At 59.4% G+C, this 10000-nt stretch overlaps 1 long non-coding RNA gene across 1 annotated transcript in view; it reads right to left on the minus strand.

Moving 5' to 3' along the window:
• Positions 1-9263: 9263 nt before the first annotated feature.
• LOC144954367 (uncharacterized) overlaps positions 9264-10000 on the minus strand; it is a 7811-nt gene continuing 7074 nt past the window's right edge. Inside the window, exon 3 of the long non-coding RNA XR_013641167.1 lies at positions 9264-9380. This is a non-coding gene — a long non-coding RNA (uncharacterized LOC144954367). The remainder of the gene's footprint in view (positions 9381-10000) is intronic.

Genomic DNA, 10000 nt, shown 5'->3' on the forward strand with positions numbered 1-10000 from the left:
ATGATGATGCTGATGATGATGCTGATGCTGCTGCTGATGATGCTGCTGATGCTCACAGGGCAGGATGTCCGATGTAGCGGTTCTTGCCCACGTTGTAGCTCTGCAGCGCTTCGGAGCACGGGAACTTCTTGAACACTCGCGGGATCGTCTGTGAGTGTCACACACACACACAGACACACACACACAGACACACACACACACACAGACACACGCACACAGACACACACACACACAGACACACACACACACACAGACACACACAGACACACACAGACACACACACAGACACACACACACACAGACACACACACAGACACACACACACAGACACACACAGACACACACAGACACACACAGACACACACACACACAGACACACACACACAGACACACACACACACACACAGACACACACAGACACACACACACACTCAGACACACACACACAGACACACACACACACAGACACACACACACGCACACAGACACACACACAGACACATACACAGAGACATACACGCACACAGACACACACACAGACACACACGCGCACAGAGACACGCACAGAGACACACACACAGAGATAGAGACATGCGTGTCCCCCCGTCTCCCCGTGTCTCCCCGTGTCTCCCCGCGTCTCCCCGTGTCCCCGTGTCTCCCTGTGTCCCCGTGTCTCCCCGTGTCTCCCCCTGTCTCCCCGTGTCTCCCAGTGTCTCCCCGTGTCCCCCAGTGTCTCCCAGTGTCTCCCCGTGTCCCCCAGTGTCTCCCAGTGTCTCCCTGTGTCTCCCCGTGTCTCCCGGTGTCTCCCCGCGAGCTCACAGCCTCCCCGTGTCTCCCCGTGTCCCCCCGTGTCCCCCCCGTGTCCCCCCGTGTAACAGTGTCTCCCCGTGTCTCCCCGTGTCTCCCGGTGTCTCCCCGCGAGCTCACAGCCTCCCCGTGTCTCCCCGTGTCCCCCCGTGTCTCCCCGTATCTCCCCGTGTCTCCCCGTGTCCCCCCGTGTAACAGTGTCTCCCCGTGTCTCCACGTGTCTCACCGTGTCTCCCAGTGTCTCCCCGTGTCCCCCCTGTCTCCCCGTGTCCCCGTGTCTCCCAGTGTCTCCCCGTGTCTCCCCGTGTCTCCCTGTCCCCCAGTGTCTCCCCGTGTCTCCCTGTCTCCCTGTCTCCCCGTGTCTCCGTGTCTCTCGTGCTGAAAGCCCGTGTCTCCCGGTGTCTCCCGGGACCTCACAGCCTCCCCATGTCTCCCGGTGTCTCTCCCGTGTCTCCCCGTGTCTCCTTGTCTCCCCCTGTCCCCCCTGTGTCTCCCTGTCCCCCAGTGTCCCCCCCGTGTCTCTGTGTCTCCCCGTGTCTCCCCCTCTCTCCCCATGTCTCCCCGTGTCTCCCTGTGTCTCCCCCTCTCACCCCGTGTCTCTGTGTCTCCCCGTGTCTCCCCGTGTCTCTCTGTCCCCCAGTGTCTCCCCGTGTCTCCCTCACATCGAACTCGTGCTGGAAGCCCGTGTCTCCCGGTGTCTCCCGGGACCTCACAGCCTCCCCATGTCTCCCTATGTCTCCCCCGTGTCCCCGTGTCTCCCCATGTCTCCCCGTGTCTCCCCCTGTCTCCCCGTGTCCCCCCATGTCTCCCCGTGTCCCCGGGTCTCCCAGTGTCTCCCCGTGTCTCCCCGTGTCTCCCCGTGTCCCCCCGTGTCTCCCCGTGTCCCCGTGTCTCCCCATGTCTCCCCCGTGTCTCCCCGTGTCCCCGTGTCTCCTCATGTCTCCCCGTGTCTCCCCGTGTCTCCCCGTGTCCCCGCGTGTCCCCGTGTCTCCCCGTGTCTCCCTGTCTCCCCGTGTCTCCCCGTGTCTCCCCGTGTCTCCCCGTGTCTCCCCGTGTCCCCCCGTGTCCCCCCGTGTCTCCCCGTGTCCCCCCCGTGTCCCCCCGTGTCCCCCCCGTGTCTCCCTGTCTCCCCGTGTCTCCCCCGTGTCTCCCCGTGTCTCCCCGTGTCTCCCCGTGTCCCCCCGTGTCCCCCCGTGTCCCCCCGTGTCCCCCCGTGTCTCCCCGTGTCCCCCCGTGTCCCCGTGTCTCCCCGTGTCCCCCCGTGTCCCCCCGTGTCTCCCCGTGTCCCCCCGTGTCTCCCCGTGTCCCCCCGTGTGTCCCCCCGTGTCTCCCCATGTCCCCCCGTGTCTCCCCGTGTCTCCCCGTGTCCCCCCGTGTCCCCGTGTCTCCCCGTGGTCTCCGTGTCTCCCCGTGTCTCCCCGTGTCTCCCCGTGTCTCCCCGTGGTCCCCCCGTGTCCCCGTGTCTCCCCGTGTCTCCCCGTGTCCCCCCGTGTCCCCGTGTCTCCCCGTGTCTCCCCCTCTCCCCCCGTGTCTCCCCGTGTCTCCCCGTGTCTCCCCGTGTCTCCCCCTCTCCCCCCCGTGTCTCGCCGTGTCTCCCCGTGTCTCCCCCTCTCCCCCAGTGTCTCCCCGTGTCTCCCCGTGTCTCCGTGTCTCCCTCACATCGAACTCGTGCTGGAACCCGGTGTCTCCGCGTGTCTCTCCGTGTCCCCCTCTCCCCCCCTTGTCTCCCCGTGTCTCCCCCATGTCTCCCCGTGTCCCCCCGTGTCCCCGTGTCGCCCCGTGTCCCCCTCTCTTCCCGTGTCTCCCCATGTCCCCCTGTCTTCCCGTGTCCCTCCGTATCTCTCCGTGTCTCCCCGTGTCTCCCCGTGTCTCCCCGTGTCCCCGTGTCTCCCTGTGTCTCCCCGTGTCTCCCTCACGTCGAACTCGTGCTGGAACCCGGTGTCTCCCGGTGTCTCCCTGTCCCCCCGTGTCCCCCCGTGTCTCCCTCCGTCCCCCTCTCCCCCCGTCCCCCCGTGTCCCCGTGTCTCCCCGTGTCTTCACCCTCCCCCCCTCTCCCCCCGTGTCTCCCCCTCTCCCCCCGTGTCCCCCAGTGTCTCCCCGTGTCTCCCTGTCTCCCTGTGTCTCCCCCTCTCCCCCCGTGTCTCCCCGTGTCTCTCCGTGTCTCCCCGTGTCTCCCTCACGTCGAACTCGTGCTGGAAGCCCGTGTCTCCCGGTGTCTCCCGGGACCTCACAGCCTCCACGTGTCTCCCCGTGTCCCCGTGTCTCCCCTTGTCCCCGTGTCTCCCCCGTGTCTCCCCGTGTCTCCCCGTGTCCCCGTGTCTCCCCTTGTCCCCGTGTCTCCCCCGTGTCTCCCCCTGTCTCCCCCCTGTCTCCCCGTGTCTCCCCGTGTCCCCCCGTGTCTCCCCGTGTCTCCCCGTGTCCCCGTGTCTCCCCGTGTCCCCGTGTCTCCCCCCGTCCCCCCGTGTCTCCCCCCGTGTCCCCGTGTCTCCCCTTGTCCCCGTGTCTCCCCCGTGTCTCCCCCTGTCTCCCCCTGTCTCCCCGTGTCCCCCCGTGTCTCCCCCGTGTCCCCGTGTCTCCCCGTGTCCCCGTGTCTCCCCCCGTCCCCCCGTGTCTCCCCCCGTGTCCCCGTGTCTCCCCTTGTCCCCGTGTCTCCCCCGTGTCTCCCCCTGTCTCCCCCTGTCTCCCCGTGTCTCCCCGTGTCCCCCCGTGTCTCCCCGTGTCCCCGTGTCTCCCCGTGTCCCCGTGTCTCCCCCCGTCCCCCCGTGTCTCCCCCCGTGTCCCCGTGTCTCCCCTTGTCCCCGTGTCTCCCCCGTGTCTCCCCCTGTCTCCCCGTGTCTCCCCGTGTCTCCCAGTGTCTCCCCGTGTCCCCCTGTCTCCCCGTGTCCCCGTGTCTCCCCGTGTCTCCCCGTGTCTTCCCGTGTCTCCCTGTGTCTCCCCGTGTCTCCCCGTGTCTCCCCGTGTCTCCCTCACATCAAACTCGTGCTGGAACCCGGTTTCTCCCGGTGTCTCCCGCGACCCTCAAAGTCTCCGCGTCTCTCCCCGTGTCTCCCCGTGTCCCCGTGTCCCCCCGTGTCTCCCCCCGTGTCTCCCCCTGTTCCCCCCGTGTCTCCCCCTCTCCCCCCGTGTCTCCCCGTGTCTCCCCCTTTCCCCCAGTGTCTCCCTGTGCCCCCCCTCTCCCCCCCGTGTCTCCCCATGTCCCCATGTCCCCGTGTCTCCCAATGTCTCCCAGTGTCTCCCCGTGTCTCTCCGTGTCTCCCCCTCTACCCCCCGTGTCCCCCCGTGTCTCCCCCTCTTTCCCAGTGTCTCCCCGTGTCTCCCCATGTCCCCATGTCTCCCCGTGTCTCCCCATGTCTCTCCATCTCCCCTTGTCCCCCCCTGTCTCCCCATGTCTCCCCGTGTCCCCCCGTGTCTCCCCCTCTCCCCCAGTGTATCCCCGTGTCTCCCTGTGTCCCCCCATGTCCCCGTGTCTCCCCCTGTCCCCCCCGTGTCTCCCCATCCCCCCCGTGTTTCCCCGTGTCCCCGTGTCTCCCCCTCTCCCCCAGTGTCTCCCCGTGTCTCCCTGTGTCCCCCGTGTCTCCCCGTGTCTCTGTGTCTCCCCGTGTCTCCCTCACATCGAACTCGTGCTGGAAGCCCGTGTCTCCCGGTGTCTCCCGGGACCTCACAGCCTCCCCGTGTCTCCCCGTGTCTCCCCCTCTCCCCCCGTGTCTCCCCGTGTCCCCCAGTGTCTCCCCGTGTCTCCCCATGTCTCTGTGTCTCCCCGTGTCTCCCTCACATCGAACTCGTGCTGGAAGCCCGTGTCTCCCGCTGTCTCCCGCGACCTCACAGCCTCCCCGTGTCTCCCCGTGTCTCCCCGTGTCTCCCCATGTCCCCCTGTCTCCCCGTGTCCCCGTGTCACCGTGTCTCCCCGTGTCTCCCAGTGTCTCCCCGTGTCTCCCCGTGTCTCCCCGTGTCCCCGTGTCTCCCCGTGTCTCCGTGTCTCCCTTACGTCGAACTCGTACTGGAAGCCCGTGTCTCCCGGTGTCTCCCGCGACCTCACAGCCTCCCCGTGTCTCCCCGTGTCTCCCCGTGTCTCCCCATGTCCCCCTGTCTCCCCGTGTCCCCGTGTCACCGTGTCTCCCCGTGTCTCCCAGTGTCTCCCCGTGTCTCCCCGTGTCTCCCCGTGTCCCCGTGTCTCCCCGTGTCTCCGTGTCTCCCTTACGTCGAACTCGTACTGGAAGCCCGTGTCTCCCGGTGTCTCCCGCGACCTCACAGCCTCCCCGTGTCTCCCCGTGTCTCCCCGTGTCTCCCCATGTCCCCCTGTCTCCCCGTGTCACCGTGTCTCCCCGTGTCTCCCAGTGTCTCCCCGTGTCCCCCCGTGTCTCCCCGTGTCCCCGTGTCTCCCCGTGTCTCCGTGTCTCCCTCACGTCGAACTCGTACTGGAAGCCCGTGTCTCCCGGTGTCTCCCGCGACCTCACAGCCTCCCCGTGTCTCCCCGTGTCTCCCCGTGTCTCCCCATGTCCCCCTGTCTCCCCGTGTCCCCGTGTCACCGTGTCTCCCCGTGTCTCCCAGTGTCTCCCCGTGTCTCCCCGTGTCTCCCCGTGTCCCCGTGTCTCCCCGTGTCCCCGTGTCTCCGTGTCTCCCTTACGTCGAACTCGTACTGGAAGCCCGTGTCTCCCGGTGTCTCCCGCGACCTCACAGCCTCCCCGTGTCTCCCCGTGTCTCCCCGTGTCCCCGTGTCTCCGTGTCTCCCTTACGTCGAACTCGTACTGGAAGCCCGTGTCTCCCGGTGTCTCCCGCGACCTCACAGCCTCCGCTAGTTCGTTGGCAGCGATCGGCTCCAACACGAGAAGACGACTTCCATCCTCCCCATCTGCACCGCCATCACCACCATCATCATCATCACCATCATCATCATCATCACCATCATCATCACTACCGCCATCACCGCCATCATCATCATCATCACCATCACCGCCATCATCATCATCACCAACATTAACACCACCACCATCACCATCATCACCATCACTACCGCCATCATCATCACCATGACTACCGCCATCACCATCATCATCATCATCACCGCCAACATTAACACCACCACCATCATCACCATCATCACCATCATCACCATGACTACCACCATCATTATCACCATCACTACCGCCATCACCGCCATCATCATCACCATCATCACCATCATTAACACCACCACCATCATCACCATCATTAACACCACCACCATCATCACCATCATTAACACCACCACCATCATCACCATCATCACCATCATCACCATCACTACCGCCATCACCATCACTACCGCCATCACCACCATCACCATCATCACCATCACTACCGCCATCACCATCACTACCGCCATCACCATCATCACCATCACTACCGCCATCACCATCACTACCGCCATCACCACCATCACCATCATCACCATCACTACCGCCATCACCATCACTACCGCCATCACCACCATCACCATCATCACCATCACTACCGCCATCACCACCATCACCATCATCACCATCACTACCGCCATCACCATCACTACAGCCATCACCATCATCACCATCACTACCACCATCATCATCACCATCACTACCGCCATCATCTTCACCATCACTACCGCCATCACCACCATCACCACCACAACCACCATCACCAGCTCGCATTATCACACGATCTCAATGGGGGTGGTGGTGGTGGGTCTCCAATGGTTAAATAAAGGATGTGAGTCACTTAGAGATGGTGAATCTCAATGGGGGTGGTGGGTCTCCAATGGTTAAATAAAGGATGTGAGTCAATAGAGATGGTGAATCTCAATGGGGGTGGTGGTGGTGGGTCTCCAATGGTTAAATAAAGGATGTGAGTCACTTAGAGATGGTGATTCTCAATGGGGGTGGTGGTGGTGGGTCTCCAATGGTTAAATAAAGGATGTGAGTCACTTAGAGATGGTGATTCTCAATGGTGGTGGGTCTCCAATGGTTAAATAAAGGATGTGAGTCACTTAGAGATGGTGATTCTCAATGGTGGTGGGTCTCCAATGGTTAAATAAAGGATGTGAGTCACTTAGAGATGGTGAATCTCAATGGTGGTGGTGGTGGGTCTCCAATGGTTAAATAAAGGATGTGAGTCACTAGAGATGGTGAATCTCAATGGGGGTGGTGGTGGTGGGTCTCCAATGGTTAAATAAAGGATGTGAGTCACTTAGAGATGGTGATTCTCAATGGTGGTGGGTCTCCAATGGTTAAATAAAGGATGTGAGTCACTTAGAGATGGTGAATCTCAATGGTGGTGGTGGTGGGTCTCCAATGGTTAAATAAAGGATGTGAGTCACTAGAGATGGTGAATCTCAATGGGGGTGGTGGTGGTGGGTCTCCAATGGTTAAATAAAGGATGTGAGTCACTAGAGATGGTGAATCTCAATGGGGGTGGTGGGTCTCCAATGGTTAAATAAAGGATGTGAGTCACTAGAGATGGTGAATCTCAATGGGGGTGGTGGTGGTGGGTCTCCAATGGTTAAATAAAGGATGTGAGTCACTTAGAGATGGTGAATCTCAATGGGGGTGGTGGTGGTGGGTCTCCAATGGTTAAATAAAGGATGTGAGTCACTAGAGATGGTGAATCTCAATGGGGGTGGTGGGTCTCCAATGGTTAAATAAAGGATGTGAGTCACTTAGAGATGGTGAATCTCAATGGGGGTGGTGGTGGTGGGTCTCCAATGGTTAAATAAAGGATGTGAGTCACTTAGAGATGGTGAATCTCAATGGTGGTGGGTCTCCAATGGTTAAATAAAGGATGTGAGTCACTAGAGATGGTGAATCTCAATGGGGGTGGTGGTGGTGGGTCTCCAATGGTTAAATAAAGGATGTGAGTCACTTAGAGATGGTGAATCTCAATGGGGGTGGTGGTGGTGGTGGGTCTCCAATGGTTAAATAAAGGATGTGAGTCACTAGAGATGGTGAATCTCAACGGGGGCGGTGGTGGTGGTGGGTCTCCAATGGTTAAATAAAGGATGTGAGTCACTAGAGATGGTGAATCTCAATGGGGGTGGTGGTGGTGGGTCTCCAATGGTTAAATAAAGGATGTGAATCACTTAGAGATGGTGAATCTCAATGGGGGTGGTGGTCGTGGGTCTCCAATGGTTAAATAAAGGATGTGAATCACTTAGAGATGGTGAATCTCAATGGGGGTGGTGGTGGTGGGTCTCCAATGGTTAAATAAAGGATGTGAATCACTTAGAGATGGTGAATCTCAATGGGGGTGGTGGTCGTGGGTCTCCAATGGTTAAATAAAGGATGTGAGTCACTAGAGATGGTGAATCTCAATGTGGGTGGTGGTTATGGGTCTCCAATGGTTAAATAAAGGATGTGAATCACTTAGAGATGGTGAATCTCATTGGGGGTGGTGGTGGTGGGTCTCCAATGGTTAAATAAAGGATGTGAATCACTTAGAGATGGTGAATCTAAATGGGGGTAGTGGTGGTGGGTCTCCAATGGTTAAATAAAGGATGTGAGTCACTAGAGATGGTGAATCTCAATGGTGGTGGTGGTGGTGGGTCTCCAATGGTTAAATAAAGGATGTGAGTCACTAGAGATGGTGAATCTCAATGGGGGGTGGTGGTGGTGGGTCTCCAATGGTTAAATAAAGGATGTGAGTCACTAGAGATGGTGAATCTCAATGGGGGTGGTGGTGGTGGTGGGTCTCCAATGGTTAAATAAAGGATGTGAGTCACTTAGAGATGGTGAATCTCAATGGGGGTGGTGGTGGTGGGTCTCCAATGGTTAAATAAAGGATGTGAGTCACTTAGAGATGGTGAATCTCAATGGGGGTGGTGGTGGGTCTCCAATGGTTAAATAAAGGATGTGAGTCACTTAGAGATGGTGAATCTCAATGGGGGTGGTGGTGGTGGGTCTCCAATGGTTAAATAAAGGATGTGAGTCACTTAGAGGTGGTGAATCTCAATGGTGGTGGGTCTCTAATGGTTAAATAAAGGATGTGAGTCACTAGAGATGGTGAATCTCAATGGGGGTGGTGGTGGTGGGTCTCCAATGGTTAAATAAAGGATGTGAGTCACTTAGAGATGGTGAATCTCAATGGGGGTGGTGGTGGTGGTGGGTCTCCAATGGTTAAATAAAGGATGTGAGTCACTAGAGATGGTGAATCTCAATGGGGATGGTGGTGGTGGGTCTCCAATGGTTAAATAAAGGATGTGAGTCACTAGAGATGGTGAATCTCAATGGGGGTGGTGGTGGTGGTGGTGGGTCTCCAATGGTTAAATAAAGGATGTGAGTCACTAGAGATGGTGAATCTCAATGGTGGTGGTGGGTCTCCAATGGTTAAATAAAGGATGTGAGTCACTAGAGATGGTGAATCTCAATGGGGGTGGTGGTGGTGGTGGGTCTCCAATGGTTAAATAAAGGATGTGAGTCACTAGAGATGGTGAATCTCAATGGGGGTGGTGGTGGTGGTGGGTCTCCAATGGTTAAATAAAGGATGTGAGTCACTAGAGATGGTGAATCTCAAAGGACTCACCAATATCGATCAGCCTCACCCTCTCACCAGTGATGTTCACGGACCTAGGGGAAACAAAGTGGGCAGTGTTAGGGGTGAGTGGGTGGGTGAGTGGGTGGGTGAGTGGGTGGGTGAGTGGGAGGGTGAGTGGGTGGGTGGGTGGATGGGTGAGTGGGTGAGTGGGTGGGTGAGTGGGTGCGTGAGTGGGTGGGTGAGTGGGTGGGTGAGTGGATGGGTGAGTGGGTGGGTGGGTGAGTGGCTGGGTGAGTGGGTGAGTGGGTGGGTGGATGGCTGGGTGAGTGGGTGGGTGGGTGGTTGGGTGGGTGGGTGGGTGGCTGGGTGGGTGGGTGAGTGGATGGGTGGGTGAGTGGATGGGTGGGTGGGTGAGTGAGTGGGTGGGTTAGTGCATGGCTGGGTGGGTGAGTGGATGGGTGGGTGAGTGGGTGGGTGGGTGAGGGGGTGGGTGGGTGCGTGAGTGGGTGGGTGAGTGGATGGGTGGGTGGGTGCGTGAGTGGGTGGGTGGGTGAGTGGATGGGTGATTGGATGAGTGGGTGGGTGAGTGAATGGGTGGGTGAGTGGGTGAGTGGATGGGTGGGAGGGTGGGCGAGTGGCTGCCACTGTCGGGAGCTGGACCGGTACCGCCTGGATCTCTGTGGCATTCAGGAGGTCCGGTGGACCGGCTCTG

The sequence above is a fragment of the Lampetra fluviatilis genome, unplaced genomic scaffold, assembly GCF_964198595.1.
Source record: "Lampetra fluviatilis unplaced genomic scaffold, kcLamFluv1.1 SCAFFOLD_349, whole genome shotgun sequence".
In the NCBI taxonomy this organism is placed as follows: Eukaryota; Metazoa; Chordata; class Hyperoartia; order Petromyzontiformes; family Petromyzontidae; genus Lampetra; species Lampetra fluviatilis.